This window comes from Pseudophryne corroboree, chromosome 2 (assembly GCF_028390025.1).
Source record: "Pseudophryne corroboree isolate aPseCor3 chromosome 2, aPseCor3.hap2, whole genome shotgun sequence".
Taxonomy (NCBI): domain Eukaryota; kingdom Metazoa; phylum Chordata; class Amphibia; order Anura; family Myobatrachidae; genus Pseudophryne; species Pseudophryne corroboree.
This window is the reverse complement of record NC_086445.1, coordinates 1,027,800,001-1,027,821,125: the sequence shown is the minus strand read 5'-3', so window position 1 is coordinate 1,027,821,125 and position 21,125 is coordinate 1,027,800,001. Positions and strand designations below refer to the sequence as shown.

The 21,125-nt window shown below is 48.7% G+C and overlaps 1 long non-coding RNA gene across 1 annotated transcript in view; it reads left to right on the top strand.

Moving 5' to 3' along the window:
* LOC134988317 (uncharacterized) overlaps window positions 1–10,545 on the top strand; it is a 77,814-nt gene extending 67,269 nt beyond the window's left edge. The window contains exon 4 of the long non-coding RNA XR_010193809.1: window positions 8,203–10,545. This is a non-coding gene — a long non-coding RNA (uncharacterized LOC134988317). The remainder of the gene's footprint in view (window positions 1–8,202) is intronic.
* The last annotated feature ends 10,580 nt before the right edge of the window (window positions 10,546–21,125 follow it).

Here is a 21,125-nt window from a genome sequence, read left to right as displayed (position 1 = left end):
ACAGACCAGTAGAGAGCGGGCAGCATCAGTCTTATACAGATCAGAAGAATGGGTGAATCAGTCCAGCTCTGTGTCAGTGTACTGTACAGATCAGTAGAGAGCGGGCAGCATCAGTCTTATACAGACCAGCAGAATGGGTGAATCAGTTCAGTTCTGTGTCGGTATACTGTACAAATCAGTAGAGAGCGGCCAGCATCAGTCTTATACAGATCAGCAGAATGGGTGAATCAGTCCAGTTCTGTGTCGGTGTACTGTACAGATCAGTACAGAGAGGCCAGCATCAATCTTATACAGATCAGCAGAATGGGTGAATCAGTCCAGCTCTGTGTCGGTGTACTGTACAGATCAGTACAGAGCGGCCAGCATCAGTCTTATACAGATCAGCAGAATAGATGAATCAGTCCAGCTCTGTGTCAGTGTACTGTACAGATCAGTAGAGAGCGGGCAGCATCAGTCTTATACAGATCAGCAGAATGAGTGAATCAGTCCAGCTCCGTATCTGTGTACTGTACAGATCAGTAGAGAGCGGGCAGCATCAGTCTTATACAGATCAGCAGAATGAGTGAATCAGTCCAGCTCTGTGTCGGTGTATTGTACAGATCAGTAGAGAGCGGGCAGCATCAGTCTTATACAGATCAGCAGAATGAGTGAATCAGTCCAGCTCTGTGTCGGTGTATTGTACAGATCAGTAAAGAGCAGGCAGCATCAGTCTTATACAGATCAGCAGAATAGATGAATCAGTCCAGCTCTGTGTCTGTGTACTGTACAGATCAGTAGAGAGCGGGCAGCAGCAGTCTTATACAGATCAGCAGAATGAGTGAATCAGTCCAGCTCTGTGTCGGTGTATTGTACAGATCAGTAAAGAGCAGGCAGCATCAGTCTTATACAGATCAGCAGAATAGATGAATCAGTCCAGCTCTGTGTCTGTGTACTGTACAGATCAGTAAAGAGCAGGCAGCATCAGTCTTATACAGATCAGCAGAATGAGTGAATCAGTCCAGCTCTGTGTCGGTGTACTGTACAGATCAGTAAAGAGCAGGCAGCATCAGTCTTATACAGATCAGCAGAATAGATGAATCAGTCCAGCTCTGTGTCTGTGTACTGTACAGATCAGTAGCGAGCGGGCAGCAGCAGTCTTATACAGATCAGCAGAATGGGTGAATCAGTCCAGCTCTGTGTCTGTGTACTGTACAGATCAGTAGAGAGCAGGCAGCATCAGTCTTATACAGATCAGCAGAATGAGTGAATCAGTCCAGCTCTGTGTCGGTGTACTGTACAGATCAGTAAAGAGCAGGCAGCATCAGTCTTATACAGATCAGCAGAATGAGTGAATCAGTCCAGCTCTGATCGGTGTACTGTACAGATCAGTAGAGAGCAGGCAGCATCAGTCTTATACAGATAAGCAGAATGAGTGAATCAGTCCAGCTCTGTGTTGGTGTACTGTACAGATCAGTAGAGAGCGGGCAGCATCAGTTTTATACAGATCAGAAGAATGGGTGAATCAGTCCAGCTCTGTGTCTGTGTACTGTATAGATCAGTAGAGAGCGGGCAGCATCAGTTTTATACAGATCAGAAGAATGGGTGTATCAGTCCAGCTCTGTGTCTGTGTACTGTACAGATCAGTAGAGAGCGGGCAGCAGCAGTCTTATACAGATCAGCAGAATGGGTGAATCAGTCCAGCTCTGTGTCAGTGTATTGTACAGATCAGTAGAGAGCAGGCAGCATCAGTCTTATACAGATCAGCAGAATGAGTGAATAAGTCCAGCTCTGTGTCGGTGTACTGTACAGATCAGTAGAGAGCGGGCAGCATCAGTCTTATACAGATCAGCAGAATGAGTGAATCAGTCCAGCTCTGTGTCTGTGTACTGTACAGATCAGTAGAGAGCGGGCAGCATCAGTCTTATACAGATCAGCAGAATGAGTGAATCAGTCCAGCTCTGTGTCGGTGTACTGTACAGATCAGTAGAGAGCGGGCAGCATCAGTCTTATACAGATCAGCAGAATGAGTGAATCAGTCCAGCTCTGTGTCAGTGTACTGTACAGATCAGAAGAGAGCGGGCAGCATCAGTCTTATACAGATCAGCAGAATGAGTGAATCAGTCCAGCTCTGTGTCGGTGTACTGTACAGATTAGTAGAGAGCGGGCAGCATCAGTCTTATACAGATCAGCAGAATGGGTGAATCAGTCCAGCTCTGTGTCTGTGTACTGTACAGACCAGTAGAGAGCGGGCAGCATCAGTCTTATACAGATCAGAAGAATGGGTGAATCAGTCCAGCTCTGTGTCAGTGTACTGTACAGATCAGTAGAGAGCGGGCAGCATCAGTCTTATACAGACCAGCAGAATGGGTGAATCAGTTCAGTTCTGTGTCGGTATACTGTACAAATCAGTAGAGAGCGGCCAGCATCAATCTTATACAGATCAGCAGAATGGGTGAATCAGTCCAGCTCTGTGTCGGTGTACTGTACAGATCAGTACAGAGCGGCCAGCATCAGTCTTATACAGATCAGCAGAATAGATGAATCAGTCCAGCTCTGTGTCAGTGTACTGTACAGATCAGTAGAGAGCGGCCAGCATCAGTCTTATACAGATCAGCAGAATGGGTGAATCAGTCCAGTTCTGTGTCTGTGTACTGTACAGATTAGTAGAGAGCGGGCAGCATCAGTCTTATACAGATCAGCAAACTGGGTGATTCAGTCCAGCTCTGTGTCTGTGTACTGTACAGATCAGTAGAGAGCGGGCAGCATCAGTCTTATACAGATCAGCAGAATGAGTGAATCAGTCCAGCTCTGTGTCGGTGTACTGTACAGATCAGTAGAGAGCGGGAAGCATCAGTCTTATACAGATCAGCAGAATGAGTGAATCAGTCCAGCTCTGTGTCGGTGTACTGTACAGATCAGTAGAGAGCGGGAAGCATCAGTCTTATACAGATCAGCAGAATGAGTGAATCAGTCCAGCTCTGTGTCGGTGTACTGTACAGATCAGTAAAGAGCAGGCAGCATCAGTCTTATACAGATAAGCAGAATGAGTGAATCAGTCCAGCTCTGTGTCGGTGTACTGTACAGATCAGTAGAGAGCAGGCAGCATCAGTCTTATACAGATCAGCAGAATGAGTGAATCAGTCCAGCTCTGTGTCTGTGTACTGTACAGATCCATAGAGAGCGGGCAGCATCAGTCTTATACAGATCAGCAGAATGAGTGAATCAGTCCAGCTCTGTGTCGGTGTACTGTACAGATCAGTAGAGAGCGGGCAGCATCAGTCTTATACAGATCAGCAGAATGAGTGAATCAGTCCAGCTCTGTGTCTGTGTACTGTACAGATCAGTAGAGAGCGGGCAGCATCAGTCTTATACAGATCAGCAGAATGAGTGAATCAGTCCAGCTCTGTGTCGGTGTACTGTTCAGATCAGTAGAGAGCGGGCAGCATCAGTCTTATACAGATCAGCAGAATGGGTGAATCAGTCCAGCTCTGTGTCAGTGTACTGTACAGATCAGTAGAGAGCGGGCAGCATCAGTCTTATACAGATCAGCAGAATGGGTGAATCAGTCCAGTTCTGTGTCGGTGTACTGTACAGATCAGTAGAGAGCGGCCAGCATCAGTCTTATACAGATCAGCAGAATGGGTGAATCAGTCCAGTTCTGTGTCGGTGTACTGTACAGATCAGTACAGAGCGGCCAGCATCAATCTTATACAGATCAGCAGAATGGGTGAATCAGTCCAGCTCTGTGTCGGTGTACTGTACAGATCAGTACAGAGCGGCCAGCATCAGTCTTATACAGATAAGCAGAATAGATGAATCAGTCCAGCACTGTGTCAGTGTACTGTACAGATCAGTAAAGAGCGGCCAGCATCAGTCTTATACAGATCAGCAGAATGGGTGAATCAGTCCAGTTCTGTGTCTGTGTACTGTACAGATCAGTAGAGAGCGGGCAGCATCAGTCTTATACAGATCAGCAGAATGGGTGAATCAGTCCAGCTCTGTGTCGGTGTACTGTACAGATCAGTAGAGAGCGGGCAGCATCAGTCTTATACAGATCAGCAGAATGAGTGAATCAGTCCAGCTCTGTGTCGGTGTACTGTACAGATCAGTAGAGAGCGGGCAGCACCAGTCTTATACAGATCAGCAGAATGAGTGAATCAGTCCAGCTCTGTGTCTGTGTACTGTACATATCAGTAGAGAGCGGGCAGCATCAGTCTTATACAGATCAGCAGAATGAGTGAATCAATCAGTCCAGCTCTGTGTCGGTGTACTGTACAGATCAGTAGAGAGCGGGCAGCATCAGTCTTATACAGATCAGCAGAATGGGTGAATCAGTCCAGCTCTGTGTCAGTGTACTGTACAGATCAGTAGAGAGCGGGCAGCATCAGTCTTATACAGATCAGCAGAATGAGTGAATCAGTCCAGCTCTGTGTCAGTGTATTGTACAGATCAGTAGAGAGCAGGCAGCATCAGTCTTATACAGATCAGCAGAATGGGTGAATCAGTCCAGCTCTGTGTCAGTGTACTGTACAGATCAGTAGAGAGCGGGCAGCATCAGTCTTATACAGATCAGCAGAATGAGTGAATCAGTCCAGCTCTGTGTCAGTGTACTGTACAGATCAGTAGAGAGCGGGCAGCATCAGTCTTATACAGATCAGCAGAATGGGTGAATCAGTCCAGCTCTGTGTCAGTGTACTGTACAGATCAGTAGAGAGCGGCCAGCATCAGTCTTATACAGATCAGCAGAATGGGTGAATCAGTCCAGCTCTGTGTCAGTGTACTGTACAGATCAGTAGAGAGCGGCCAGCATCAGTCTTATACAGATCAGCAGAATGGGTGAATTAGTCCAGCTCTGTGTCAGTGTACTGTACAGATCAGTAGAGAGCGGCCAGCATCAGTCTTATACAGATCAGCAGAATGGGTGAATTAGTCCAGCTCTGTGTCAGTGTACTGTACATATCAGTAGAGAGCGGGCAGCATCAGTCTTATACAGATCAGCAGAATAGATTAATCAGTCCAGCTCTGATCGGTGTACTGTACAGATCAGTAGGGTGGAAAAATCTGGCAGCTTTAGGGATGTTGGTCCATTAGGTACGCTCCTGAATACTGGCTGCCCAGCACGTTCTGGAGTGCTGCAAGGGATTCATCTGATTCTGCCATGCCAGCCTCTTCACTTTATATCTACTTGGCCATCTGCCCTGTACCATAGCAGTGCCAGAAATATTTGGCATAATGTCTTATTTATATTACACTTGATGCCACTTCTCTTCCCAGATCATCTAACCTGATCCTCAATACATTGTTCTGAGGGATGGATTTACTCAGGACTTGCTGGGAAAGAACTACACCCGGGGGTATTCATCTCCTTTGGCGGCATTGTTCCGCTGTTCAGGTGCGCTCTTCTGGAGAGCTGTACGGGGCATTGTGCAGACCACATGGACGGACCGCTACCATCAGAGCTATCACTCCGATATAGGCAGAACAATCCGGTATGATGTTCTGCTGCATGGTTACGTGCCGGGTACCTGGCTGCTGCCAAGGAACAATGTGGCAGTTGGTAATTCAAAAGAAACATTCTCTACAAATGTTGATTCAATTTACATGATTTGATGAACTTCAAAGTCTGACATATTATTGTTTAGAATAATCTGACAGGTTGATTCATGGTTTGTGCCGCGTCTTCGATCTTGACAGACGTCGCAGACGCTCCGCATTGTGATTAATACAGCAGATTAATTCTAAATAATAATATTGTCATACTTTGACATTCGTGAGATCATATTCTAATAACGCTTTATTAATATAATAGTAACTGACATTATGTAGAGAAAAGGAGAAAATATAACTAAGGTTTAAAATAAGTAGATGATGCCAGCCATAATGTTTGTAGAGTTTGCCCGCGGCATCGTTTGCGTGGATGTCTGTTATTGATCAGCGGAACTAATTTTACAAAGACAGTAGTGCCATTTAATATTGTGATGTATATTTTATATTGTACACATTGATCGCAAAATTTATTTGTAAATAACCAAGGTGATTCAGACCTGATTGCTGGGCTGCAAACTTTGCTGTCCAGCGTTCAGATAGTCGCCGCCTCCAGGGAGGGTGTAAATTCGCCGTGGAAGTGTGTGATCCTATGTGTATACCGAGCTGCTAAAATCCACTTTGTCCAGTCTCTGCGCAGCCCAGGACTTACTCCTACAGTGCAATTAGAAGAGGATGATCGGGGCCGGAGCTGACGTCAGACACCCTTCCCGGAAAACATTTGGACACGCCTGCGTTTTTCCGGGCACTCCCAATAAATGGTCAGTTACCACCCACAAACAGCTTCCTCCTGTCAATAACCTTGCGAACGCCTGTGCGATCGGATTTTTCGCACCATCCCATCGCTGACCAGCGATGCCCTTTGCTCTTGTCAGATGCGCGTGCACATTGCGATACATATGCATGCGCAATTACTACCTGATCACCCGGGATCAGTATGAAATACCTCCAATCAAAATCCCGACGTTCAAAATCCCGACACCAATTGACCGATGGTCAAAATCCCGACATGGTCAAAATACCGACATGGACAAAATACTGACATTTAAAATACAGAGAAGGTCAAAATACCGACATGTAAAATGCCGACAGGTCAAAATACCGACACCCGGTTTCTTGTTTTTTGTGTGTATGTCGACATAAATCAACATAGACACCATATAAAGTGTACCGCGTCCCCTCGCATGGCTTGCTGCGCTCGCCATGCTTCGGGCACGGTGCCTCGCTACGCTCGGCACACTATTATATTCCCCCTCCAGGTCCACTGGGATGGTAAAGTATGAACAAGTCAGTTTCAATGAAAAAAAATCATGAAAAACTCATGTCGGTATTTTGACCTGTCGGCATTTTACATGTCGGTATTTTGACCTTGTCGGTACTTGAAATGTCGGTATTTTGTCCATGTCGGGATTTTGACTTTGTCGGGATTTTGATCATCGGTCAATTGGTATCGGGATTTTGAACGTCGGGATTTTGATTGGAGGTAAACTGACTGCATCCCGATCACCCGCTGTGCGAAAATACACAGCAGTGATCAGCTCTGAATCACCTCCTATATTTGCATATAGATGCTTGGGGCTACTAACTCATGAGCAGGCACGTAAAGCTGCCCATGGGAGAAGCAGCTGGTCCTGAGATCCACGCCTACAGCCCTGAGCGTTCACCCCTGCAACTTGTTGATCGTCATAGGGAAGCAGACGCTTACAGGAAACTGCAGGTGCTTCAAGTGAAAAGGAAAACTGTTGGGGATAAGGGGTATACTGTAAGTGGTGTAAACGCAGTCTCCCCTGCGCCACATTACGTTAGAATCTCTGCCTCAATTAGGTTCCTCTGCAGAGCAGTTAAGTCCGGTTCTGTTGCATAACTGGGGCGGAGTCAAGTTCGGCAGAAGCATGATCGGAACACCAATTTCAATGTGCAGAGCGTCAGGCGCCTGGTTCTTTCTTTATTGCTCCTCTCCTTGATGTTGCATCGAGATCACACATAGCTCCATCTCTTTCTAGGTCACTTACAGTATACCGCTTTTACATCGCAATTCCGGGTCCCACCCAGGAATTGGAAACGGGTCCTTCCCGGGTACGAGCTGACATTTGCCCCTTTCGGTGGGCGGGGGTGGAGGCGGTGCCAGGAGATGAGATCATCTCTGCACATACAGTGCACCCACCATTGGATTACCATACAGATCTGGAACAGACTCACAGCTTGCAGTGTCTGTGCTGTGTGATGGAAGATGATGGGGCAAGATGATGATCGTGATGAGTGAGACAGGATTGTGATAATGATGAACGGGTGGAATATAAGGAGAGGAGGGGATGTGGGTGACTGACTGGGCAATGCTGATGTTGGCAGGGGTGTGAGAATTTAAGGAGTGAGAGGGAACATAGAGGGTTAATAGTGTAGTGAGGTGGAGATAGCAGGGGATAGAGAAGGGCTGTGATGCAGATTGGAAGGATGTTATGTCTATAGGAGGGCAGAGTTGTGTGTACAGGGGACGGGGGCTATGGGTATCGTCTGCTAGTTATACTATTTATAAGTAAGCACCATATAAAAATACTTCAACTTTGTTAGAGTGTAAAACGTGTCTATTCCCGCCTTATAGCATAGGGGGTGCAACAGGGAGAGGACTAACATCTATATACAGTAAGGCACAGATGCTAATAATTATATTATGTCTTCCAGATAACTATTACTGCACTTCGGCCCAGAGTCAGACGCAGTGTCGATGCTGCACACAGTTGGCTGATGCTTTTAGTCTGCCAGCGCTAACCACGATGACGCAATCGCACTGACACACCTCCACCTCCACCTTCCTTGCTGCGTCAAACACCCACCCATCCCCCCCTTTGCCGAGTCATGCCCCCGTACCTCCCACAGCTGTAACAACCTGAGGGGGCAGCCAGAAAGTCAGTAACTTTGATCTTGGAGACCATTTATCAACGAGTGATAAAACTCATTGTGAAGGATAAAACTCGTTGCGTATGATAAATGGTGTTTTTTCAAACACATGACAGTTGGGAGCTGATTGGCTGGAAAACCATTTATCATACGCAAGCAGTTTTGTCGTTCACAACGAGGTTTATCACTCGTTGATAAATGGGCCCCAGTTAATTTCAGCCATAACATGCCGGCCTTCCCTGCAGCCTTGTGAATTCTGATCATGATGGCACCAACTTTGTACCATGAAGCCTGATGGATTGATCTGTGCATACACTGTGTCACTGTGAGCCATGCTGCCCCTGCGCTGTAGTGTCACCTGGATTACAGGGGAGGGGTCTCTGTACTGCTGGAACGCTGGGTGCTATAGGCTACTGGGAAATTTAGGGCTAATGGTGCGACAAAATAATAAAATAAATCCCAAGATGTTACAAACCCATTTTAGTAGATTAATCTCTGTCACCATTCACTGCACAAAACATAATAATTATTTCCCGTTCGAGCACAGAACTTCTGACCTAAACATTTACTCTATCCGAGCAGGGCCGTCAAGAACTCCAATGGGGCCCAATACTGGGGATAGAAGTAGAGAAGACCATTGACCATCGATGGTTTGCTGTTGATGGTCTATGGTTTTACCATTGATGGGTTCAAGGCTGCACATCGATGGCAGGGTATGCAAATGCTCGGCCACAGTCTTGAGCAACCATAAGTGGTTTCCCACAACAGTTAAAAACCATTGACCATCAAGGTTTACTGGAATGTAACAAAATCTCATCCAGGGACAGAGGCTCCAATAGAAGCTTGTGCCATGGGTACAAGTGATCACAGGGGCAGATTGGCCATGCGGATCACCAGGAAGATTCCTGGTAGGCTGGTGTGTCTGTCGGGCCTGTTTTGTGTGTTGTCATGTGACCCCACCACCCACATGACAGGCAGCCCATCACACTCAGTATACTACATTGTCTCCATACATTCTGTTATTCCATCTCTGCACTACAGCGACTCTGCCATCCAGTGATGCTGCCATGGCTACATAGTATGTTATACCTCTTGTGCTGCCCTAGGGGGGTAATTCAGACCTGATCGCTGGGCAGCATTTTTTGCACTGCTGCGATTGGATAGTCGCCGCCTATGGGGAGAGTGTATTTTAGCTGTGCAAGTGTGCGATCGCATGTGTAGCAGAGCTCTACAAACAGATTTTGTGCAGTCTCTGCGCAGCCCAGGACTTACTCAGCCGCTGCGATCACATCGGGCTGTCCGGGTCCGGAATTGACGTCAGACACCCGCCCTGCAAATGCTTGGACACGCCTGAGTTTTTCCAGGAAGGCTTCAACTGCGTCCAATCTGGCACTATTAGGAAAGATCCTGCCCCCCTCAACAGACCCCACTCCCTCATCAGACCACGTCCCCATTAGGGCTGCTTCTATAAACACCCCAGGCTGGTTTTCCATCCCGATACGCCCCTGATTACCAGTCCTATTGATCTCTCTCTAGTGTTGGTGATCTATACCCCATAGGCTACAAGGCTAACGTCATCTCCAGATGGCATCACATACTAGGGCCAATCTCTGGAATGTGCTTGGTAAATTGACATTTTAACAGCCTCCACGGACGTCCCCCTATGGTGCCTGCTTTTGTGATTTAAAATATGGGATCCAAGCAGTGTACCCCGTTAATACATCTGGGTAATACTGTACTACAGATATGTTGGTACCCCCTAAAAATACAGGCAATATTCTATGATAAATAAGCCCCCCAGGACATATAACCAGTGTTGCTTTACATGGTGTCGCCTGGTGACTGCGCAGTGGAACCCTGGACCACCTTCGAAGAAGAAGGAGCACAACTCCAGGAACCGGCGCCATTTGAAGGTGATTCCCGCAAGCAAACTCTGAAAACGGTTGTTTCTGCGTGTCTAAGTGATGATGAATAGGCCCCTAAGAGAGGAATCAATATGGATTATTAACCTTTCAACATATACACCATCAGATGTTTATACCAAATACTACAGTATATTTATGCTACGTATTCCTTACTTAATTTGTTAAAAATCAATCCAGGATCCAAAACACTCCTTATATATAAATGTGTTTGTTTAACGACACCTCTTGTGATATGTTCTGGCCTTTATGTTATTTATTAATGTACTGTTTTTTTTTGTAGTTGTATTTAACAGATGTAAGTTCTCCTTACGTCTATCTGTGACACCTTTTGGGGTACGTATCCCACAGGTCGGGAACCTCGGACGCAGAGAATGTGAGGAAGTCTCAGTGATACGGGAGACTTGTGTGGAAGGAACAAAATACCCTTATCGCTCAGTTACTGTGGAATGTCTAAGAAATAAATGTTACACGGAGGAATGACAAGTGTGGCGTGCAGATTACAGGAGGAATATCTTACACTTCAGGACTTCTACAGGAACAAGTTGTGTGTTTAGATTTTTTCTGTTGCCTAAACTAAATAATTCTAAATTTAAAGAGCCGCAGATCCAAGAAAACACATGATCCAGTATGAAAAGACAGAAAGCAGTTTCCTCCTTATTTAGGTAAAATGGTTATTTACTGTACAAATGTCTAGCGCAGGAGATACTGCAGATGTTTCCTGCACGTGACGCATAAATCGCAGTGTATCGCTATAATACATTTACAACCGATAATTGATACATTTGCTAATTAGTGAATGATCGCCTCTATGTCTATCCCTAGTCCTAGAGGTATTCACATTCAAGTACAAGAGTTCTTACCATTCTCATGAAAAGAATAAAATCATCATGCTACAAAAATGACAACACACACCTACAGTATGAATGGTCATTATGGCCTTATGTCTAGTCCATAGGTTCTCAAACTCGGTCCTCAGGACCCCACACAGTGCATGTTTTGCAGGTCTCCTCACAGAATTGCAATTTAAATAATTAACTCCACCTGCTGACCTTTTAAAATGTGTCTGTGAGTAATTAATACACCTGTGCACCTGCTGGGTTACCTGCAAAACATGCACTGTGTGAGGTCCAGAGGACCAAGTTTGAGAACCTGTGGTCTAGTCCATAGGTTCTCAAACTCGGTCCTCAGGACCCCACACAGTGCATGTTTTGCAGGTCTCCTCACAGAATCACAAGTGAAATAATTAGCATTACCTGTAGGCCTTTTAAAATGTGTCAGTGAGTAATTAATACACCGGTGCACCTTCTAGGTTACCTGCAAAACACACACTGTGTGGGGTCCTGAGGACATAGTTTGAGAACCTGTGGTCTAGTCAATAAAAACCACACAAAGGCCCTCATTCCGAGTTGATCGCTCGCAAGGCGATTTTAGCAGAGTTACACACGCTAAGCCGCCGCCTACTGGGAGTGAATCTTAGCTTCTTAAAATTGCGACCGATGTATTCGCAATATTGCGATTACTAACTACTTAGCAGTTTCAGAGTAGCTTCAGACTTACTCTGCCTGTGCGATCAGTTCAGTGCTTGTCGTTCCTGTTTTGACGTCACAAACACACCCAGCGTTCGCCCAGACACTCCCCCGTTTCCCCGGCCACTCCTGCGTTTTTTCCGGAAACGGTAGCGTTTTTTCCCGCACGCCCATAAAACGGCCTGTTTCCGCCCAGTAACACCCATTTCCTGTCAATCACATTACGATCGCCGGAGCGATGAAAAAGCCGTGAGTAAAAATACTATCTCCATTGTAAAATTACTTGGCGCAGTCGCAGTGCGAATATTGCGCATGCGTACTAAGCGGAATTTCACTGCGATGCGATGAAAAATACAGAGCGAGCAACTCGGAATGAGGGCCAAAACCCCCAAAAACACTACATAGGCTGCTAAAATTTAGGGTAAAAAAAAACCAGATTAATTTGCAATTGATGAAAGTTTTTTCCTTTTTTATAATCAGAACTTTTGTGATGTTAGAAAGGGGTCAACTGCACATAGGGGATCATTCCGAGTTGATCGCTCGCTAGCAGTTTTTAGCAGCTATGCCGCCGCCCACTGGGAGTGTATTTTAGCTTAGCAGAAGTGCGAACGAAGGGATCGCAGTGCGGCTACAAAATATTTTTGTGCAGTTTCAGAGTAGCTTCAAACCTACTCAGCGCTTGCGATCACTTCAGACCATTCAGTTCCTGATTTGACGTCACAAACACGCCCGGCGTTCGCCAGCCACGCCTGCGTTTTTCCTAACACTCCCTGAAATCGGTCAGTTGACACCCAGAAACGCCCTCTTCCTGTCAATCACTCTGCGGCTGCCTGTGCGACTGAAAAGCATCGCTAGACCCTGTGTAAAACTACTTTGTTCGTTGTAATAGTACGCCACGCGTGCGCATTGCGCCGCATACGCATGGGCAGAAGTGCCATTTTTTTGCCTCATCGCTGCACAGCGAACGAATGCAGCTAGCGATCAACTCGGAATGACCCCCATAATTCACTTCAGATCTACATGTGGCTAAGCTGCAGAGTGACATCTAGTGGCTGTCTGTGATAACACATGCCCATGATTATAAAGTTTGCATTATTGGTCATTATTGCATACTAGGAAGAAACAGTAAATATATTTTGGTCCCTGATATTTATCTTCTACATTGAGCCAGCTCCACTTACCATCTGCAGCATAATTATTATCCTCTTTTTCTTTAATCGTCCTGTATTTGCAGACGTTGTACATTTTAATAACATATTGTTTCCCTGGAACCAGTATATGTGGCGTTGTCATACTGACACCATTGTCAAGACTGTACGCTGAGACAATCAGGGCTCATTATCCCTTTGTGACTATTTGAAAGAGCTGTCACTCATTTCTCATACATTATGTATAATTTGTACTCGGCTTTAAAAACACATTTGTCAGAGAGTGCCCAAACCGTGCACTGCTAATGCTACAATATTTAGCACTGTGTTCTCTCATACCACTGTAGCCGGGGCCCGAACCAGAACTTTGTGGGCCCCATAGCAAAATCTTGAAAGCCCCCCCGTTGTCATTACAATGTGAGTAAGAGACAAAAAGGGTGTAAGGGGGAGAGAGAGACAGAGAGGAGCAAGGAGAGAGAGGGGGGATCTGGGAGAGAGAGGGGGGGTTCATGGAAAAAGAGGGAATGAGAGAAAGAGAGAGAGGGTGTCTGGGAGAAAAAGAGAAAGGGATGAGAGGGGAAAGAGAGAGAGCATCAGGGAGAGAGAGGGTGTTGGAGAGAGCGTGGGTGTCAGAGAGAGAGAAGGGGAGGAGCAAGAGAGCGGGGAGCGAGAGGGAGTGAGAGAGAGTGTTTTCAGATCGGAGCAAGAGAGAGTAAGAGCGTGTCAGGGAGAGAAAGAAGAAGAAACAGATGGAGAGAGAACGAAAGAGAAATTATCAGGGAGAGAGGGATGGTGTCAGGGGGAGAGAGGGAGAGAGTGAGACAGTGTCAGCGAGAGGGAGAGTATTGGAGAGAGCGAGGATGTCAGAAAGAGAGAAGGGGAAGGGGCAAGAGAGTGAGGGGAACAAAAGGAAATGGGAGAGAGATAGAGAGTGTCTGGGAGGGAGAGAGAAAGAGGGGAGCAAGAGAGAGTAAGACAGTGTCAGGGAGAGAAAGAGGGAGATACAGAGAGAGAGAGAGAGAGAGAGAGAGAGAGAGAGAGAGTATCAGGGGGAGAGAGAGACGTGTCAGGGGGAGAGATAGACAGTGTCAGGAAGACACAGTGTCAGGGAGAGAGGGAAAGAGACAGCGTCAGGGGGATAGAGAGACAGTGTCAGAGAGAGGGAGAGAGAGAGAGAGAGATAGTGTCAGGGTGAGAGAGAGGGAGAGAATGTCAGGGAAAGAGAGAGACAGTGTCAGGGAGAGAGATGGAGTGCGTCAGAAAGAGAGTGACGGAGAGAGAGAGAGCGAGACACAGTGTCATCAGGGAGAGAGATAGAAACAGTGTCGGAGAGAGAAAAAAGAGGCGCAACAGTGAGAGAGAGAGAAAATGATTTTGGAAATTTAATTTTGGGCTCCAAAAATATGTACGTGTGTCACTATGTGATTCAACTAAGTTGTAATTAGTCTATCGTATTGTTGATGTGGAAGACACCAAAATGCTCCACAGCGCCACATGGTGGGGAACACAGGGTATACATAAAATATGGACATACAAGGCCGACAAAATAAATGCACACATGAAAACAAAGGGTAGAGATGGCTTCTTCATGAGAGCTTACATGCTAATGGAAAATTGGTTACAGCTGTAATTTGTTTTGCTTAGTGTGGAAGTTGGGACCATTGTGAGGGAGATATACACCCATCAGCCATAACATTAGAACCATTGACAGGCGAAGTGAATAACAGTGATTATCTCGTTACAGTGTCATCTGTCAAGGGGGGTATATTAGCAGCAAGGGAACGTTCAGTTCTTGAATTTTACCTGTTGGAAGCAGGAAATATGGGTAAGCGTGAGGATCTGAGCGACCTTGGCAATGGCCATATTGTGATGGCTAGACTGAGTCAGAAGATCTCCAAAACAACAGGTTTTGTGGGGTTCTCCCGGTATACAGTGGTTAGTACCTACCAAAAGTGGTCCACGGAAGGACAACCAGTGAACCGCTAAAAGGTCATGGGCCCCTAAGCCTTATTGATGTGTGTGGAAAAACTAGCCCACATGGTCCGATCGCAGAGAAGAGCCTCTGTAGCATCATTTGGTGAACAAGTAAATGCAGACTAGGATAGAAAGATGGCGGAACACACAGATCGGTCAGAGTGTCCGTGCTGACCCTTGTACACCGCCGAAAGCGCCTGTAATGGGCATGTCAGCATTATAACAGGACCATGGAGCAATGGTAGAAGGAGCACATAAAGCACTCCCAAATCTGGGGTGTGGGTGGCGTTCAGTATGATCACACCCCTCCCCGCACAGACAGAGGAGACTGGGGCCCCTGCCAAGCCCCTCCAACAAACCCAGGGTGTCACTGTCCAATGGGTGACCCCAAAATGCCAGCTCCTCCTCAGTGACAAGAGCCGGGTGCTGCCCTGTAACATTGCATGCAGCACTCAGCTCCTGTAACAGTGTAGGAACCGGCAGTGCAGCCACACTCCGAGAGCAACCCAGAATCTCCTGGACCCCCTGAGTGATGAAAACGGGGTCTCGTCCCTTCCTGAGAGGCCATATCTCTTTTTGTCAGTGTTCCCCTTCAGCATGCATGGTGGTATTTACCCTGCACCAGGTGTCACAGAGCTTAGTGACGCCCCTGCTCGTGACACCCCACCCCCACCCCCTCGGCGGCGGTGACTATTGATGACAGCAGAGCGACACTGTGCGTTGTGTGGTGCATGTTATTTTGTGTTTTTGTAGATGACCTATTATAACTTTAGGAATCCCTCCAGAAATTCAGCTTTATCATTTCTCTCCTAAAATGCGTCTCAGCCCAAATAAATAGGTGATGAATGTGAGGGGACATTAGACGTCCCTATTACATGTATCACATCTGCTCATCTCAATGTTTCATTTTGTTGGAATAGTGTATTGTGATATGATTCCAGGATCTTGACGTTCGGGATCCTGGTGGTCGGAATACCGTCACTGCTCGGAATACTGATTCCTGGATCCCGACATGGATCCAAATGACAGCACCGAAACCCTGAAAGGCAGAATCCCGATTGAACAACTGCCGGGACTCCACACACAGCTGGAGGGCGGGGGGGGGGGGGGGGGAGCGGGGGTTAGGGTCAGGCTGCGGGAATGGTGGGTTAGGGATTAGGGGTAGTATACTAATGAACTAGGGGGGTCATTCCGAGTTGATCACTCGCTATCGATTTTCTGCAGCGCTGTGATCAGATAGTCGCCGCCCACAGGGGAGTGTATTTTCGCTTTGCAAGTGTGCGATCGCATGTGCAGCCGAGCGGTACAAAAAAGTTTTGTGCAGTTTCTGAGTAGCTCAGAACTTACTCAGCCGCTGCGATCACTTCAGCCTGTTCTTGTCCGTAATTAACATCAGACACCCGACCTGCAAACGCTTGGACACGCCTGCGTTTTTCCAAACACTCCCAGAAAACGGTCAGTTGCCACCCACAAACGTCCTCTTCCTGTCAATCTCCTTGCAATCCGCTGCGCAAATGGATTCTTCATAAAATATATTGCTCAGCAACAATCCGCTTTGTACCCGTACAACGTGCCTGCACATTGCGGTGCATGCGCAATAGTGACCTGATCGCAGCGCAGCGAAAAATTCTAGCGTGCGATCAGGTCAGAATGACCTCCTAGGTGTCCTAGCGCCCGAATCCCGATTCCATTCCATATTATGTAAGACCAATATAACTAGGGTTGGGCTGGGGCATAAAGGGCCCACTGGGGGAATGCCATGTTAGGGGCCCATGCTTAGGGGTGTGGCCAGCCAACACATATGCTCAGCTAGCCATTAGAGAGTGTATGGTCTGGGCTCCTTCATAAATATATTTCATGCATGATAAATGACCAGATTAATGCACTGTAAAGAATACACCATAGTCCTGTGCGGTATTATGTAACCTATGTATAATGTATAATTCAAGTAATCCCTAGAGGACAGGGTGGGCCATCAGGCAGAGGGGCCAACCAGGGGGTTTCCCTGTACCCCTGTGGGCCAGTGCGACCCTGGTTTATTTAATTTTAAATCACACTAATTGAATCCCCCTCTTAGTCAGACATTGTAGCAGGGACACACGATATCTGATGGTCACACCTGGTCATAATTGCAGTCATGTGGTTTCCTGCGTTGTGTGTGACGTACGGGCGTAAGGGACATGTTCATTAGCAATACAGTCACACAGTATATACAATAGAGGTCATGAAAGGTTTAGTACTATTTCCCTTGAAGCAGAATGAGATTATTTAAAACCCTGACTTCGCTTGCAGAGAGGCGCGCCGTGGCACAGCCTCAATTTGTTTTATTTCAGCATTTTATATCCTCAGCCCGTTATCTGATGTTGTTAGCTTAAGACACTCTATCAAATCTTACTTTCCAATTTCCCCATAATAAGCTCCTGAATGTATGCGCCAGATATGATTTCAAATCATGTCCCCGTGACAAGTAAAAAGTTAATTTGTTTGCGATTACCTTGTCGCTCCAAGTATGATTACTTTCTAGTCGTCCTTGTGGATTATTGAGTTTATTTATCAAAGTTACAAGCTGCTATGGAGCCTGGCATAGATCTGAATTTACTAAGGAACATAATTGACTAAATTGGATTATCTTTTTTTTTCTTTCTTCTTTCTGTTTTTAATTTTTTTCTTTTTTCGACTTTTTTGGTCAGCTTTTCATTAATAACTGCACTTCAACAGGTGAAATTATGTGGAGTTCCTGGAATGACATGAGTAGGGGATAGGGCCCCACCGAAAGTAATGATTCCTCAAGGATTTGCAGAATTCTATTATTATGGTGTGTGTAGTTTTATGTGTGTATATGTGTTATATGTAATATGCTGGGTGCTGTTGTAATACCCCTGCCAATTTCCTGGGGTGTCTAAGTGAATCACTTGTGACCTTCTGTGAGCTTTACACCAACCAGGTATTTTCAAGAAAGACGTTGCTTGATCTTGCCATTGTCCTATCACCTGAATATCAGCTTACTTCATGCTCAGGAAATTTTCTTGGGACAGCTGCCTGCGCACCAACTTCAACTGTGTTTTTACCATTTCCATATTTGCTCCTTCTATGAACTGCATTACTAGTTTTGTCTCATTTCTCACTTCTTGGGGGTAATTCCAAGTTGATCGCAGCAGGATTTTTGTTAGCAGTTGGAGAGAGAATTGACTGCATAGGAAAGGAAAGAGTTAAACATCTGGGGAGGGGTGGACCTAGCTGTTAGGAAAGTACAGCCTTCTTTAGGGGGAGGGTTTGATATATATAGGGAAGGTGAGGCCATCTTAGTTCTCTTGGTGGATTTGCTTTTAGGTGAGTGCTGCATTGCAGACAATTTTGTTTTTCATTCACTGCAAGCAGAATAACAAAGTTACCCCCACCTTCTTGTAATACTCCTCTCCACCTTCTTATTACCTGCTGCTATGGCTGCCCGCCCCCAGCGCGTTCTACGGGCCCCGGCTCGGTACCGTGGGTCAGACGGTCGAGCGGGCCCTGAGGATGCAGTGGGCAGCATGGGGGACGGGGCTCCGTCCCTCGGGGCCTCAGCAAACAGGGACGCGGGCATCATAAGCAGGGCCCGGTCGGGCTCGCCGCCGGGAGCCGAGTCGGTCACACCGGCCGGGCGAGCCGCCGAGTCCGGGATCGTGTCGGGCGCCCGCGGGCGCGCGCGTGCGCGCCGCGGGGGGCGCTCGGCGGTTTCAGGTCCTAGCCCTCCTCCCTTGCCACGGCCGAATGTTAGTGCCGGGCGGGGGGAGAGGACGGGAAGGGGAGCTGGCGGTCGCCGCGCGGGGCCTGTGCAGGAGCCTCGCGCAGCGGCCGAGGAGGAGACGCAATCCGGGAGCCCGATGGCGGCAAGAGGTGGGACGCGCGCACGGGGTGCGCGCGCGCCCACGCTCGCTCCGGGCAGCGCCGGCCGCGCACGTGTGCGCGCAGCGGCGCCGCCAACGCACCAAACACCCCTTCTGACTCCCCGGATGCCGGAGTCAGGCAGGGGGAGGGGGCATGCAAGGGGGGTGCAGCGTGTGCCTCTGGTAGGCAGCGCTGGGCGCAGAGAGTTGGAGCCAGGGGATAGGGCCACGGCAGGAACTGCACGGGGTGACCGGGAGCAGCATGCGCGTGCGCACACCGGAGGTCGTGCGACGCGCGGGGGAACGCATGCGGGAGCACCGCGGGTCTCTTTGACTCCACACACCAGCCCTACAGAGGCGGGACGCAGCGGGTCCCGCGGGTGGAGGGGAGACAGGGAATGGGTCAGCGGCCGCAGGGCCGCGGCACGGGCCGCTGCGCACGACAGCGGGTCCTCCCCAGGACCGGGGGATTCTTCTGCTTCGTCGGGGAAAGAGGACGAAGGATCAGAAGTGGAGAGCGGGTCCCCGGGGCACATCGGCCGGTCGGCGGGCGCGGGCTCGCGCCCAACCAAGGACCGGTGGTACTTCGGGCGCCGTTGACGGGGGTCGCGGCACGCGGGATCCTCCCGGGGCCCTTGCGTCGGCTCTGGCCACGGTAGTAGAGGCTTTGGGGCCGTTAGCTGCAGTGGCTTCCCCTAGGGCGATGGCGGATTTCGGCCAGTCTGCGAGAGGCAAGGGGTCTGGCAAGCGGAGGGCCTCAGCGGCGCAGCGGGTGGCACGAGCCTGCCGAGAGCTGGGGGCCGCCGCTGCGGAGCTGGAGCTAGGTGCGGACCGGGAACAGCAGGGGCGCGCGCTCACTGCGCATTCCACACGGGGGGCCCGGCGTGCGCCGCAAGCATGGGCCGGGCCCTCTTCTGCTTTGTCTTCCACAGAGGGCCGAGAAGAAGGGGATTTGGCAGATTTCGTGGAGGACGCTGATTGGGCTGAGGAGGATGAGGATTCCAGGTCGGAGAGGTCGATGGCATCCGGTGAGTTGGTACAGTCTATATCAATTTCCCCCACGAGCTCGAGTTCGCATAGCTCTTCGTCTTCCTCCTCTTCCTCTTCTTTGTCGTCGCAAGCGTCCGACGTAGACAGCACTTCTAGGGCAAGGAAGAAGGCGGCAAAATTTGCCAAGCGGGCAGCAAAACAGCAGAAGAGGCGTAAGCGGCGCAAGCGAGTTAGTGAGGAGGAGCGTAGGGCAAAAAAGCGGCGCGACCTGCCTGGGGTAGTGCGCTGCGAGTACACCGCAGTTATGCGGGGGCTGCGAGACAGCTGCCGCAAGAAGATACGTAGGGGTGACTTCGTGGACTTATTCGTTTTGACTAAGGCCATGAAGAAGGATTACAAAGCAGCGGCCGCTAAGAAGGGCATGGGGACAGAGGTTTTCCGGTCTTTTGATAATTGGCTGGCCGGTTTCTGGGTCTTTGCGGCATACTATTTGGAGGATAGGCCGGAAGAGCACATGAATATTATCCGGTACCTGCATCTTGTGCACGACATGCAGCGCACATCCTCGGGCTCGGAATGGCGCCGGTATGACCAAGAGTTTCGGGAGAAACAGGACGGGCTACGGGTCATGGATTTTGGGTTCAAGGACGTGGAGGTCTGGCTCAAAGTGACCCGGGCATCACAGCAGGAGGAAGAACCCCAGAAACAGGGAGCAGGTGGGCGTCGCGCAGGGTCATCAGCCCAGGGGGCGGGCGCGGACGGGGGATTTGCCAGGACAGGCGGATTGGCCGTGGGCGGGCGGTCTGCCCCACGAGGGAAATGCTTCGCTTTTAACAGCGGAGCATGTTCCTTTGGCAAGCAGTGTCGTTTTCGTCACTCCTGCCAGCAGTGTGGAGGAGCCCACCCAGTTTCCTCTTGTTTCAAAGGGGGTCGACAGGGAAATCGGGGAAAACAAGCGTACCCGAAGCAGGCCGCGAGCGGGACCGCTCGGCAGAGCCCCAACACCAGTTAAGCTGGAAACGATGGGCAAGTGGTTTGATCTGTATCCAAATAAAAGGGATGCAAAATTTTTGTTAGACGGTTTTAAGTTTGGTTTTCGCTTGCCTGTTGCGAGCGAAGTGTCCGTGCGCGCGCAGAGGAACCTCCAGTCTGCCCGAGCTTTGCCGACTGTGCTGCGGGAGAAAGTGGATAAGGAGGTCAGGTTGGGCAGGATGGAGGGGCCGTTTAGGTCACCCCCGGTGGATGACATGGTCATCTCCCCGGTCGGGGTGGTACCGA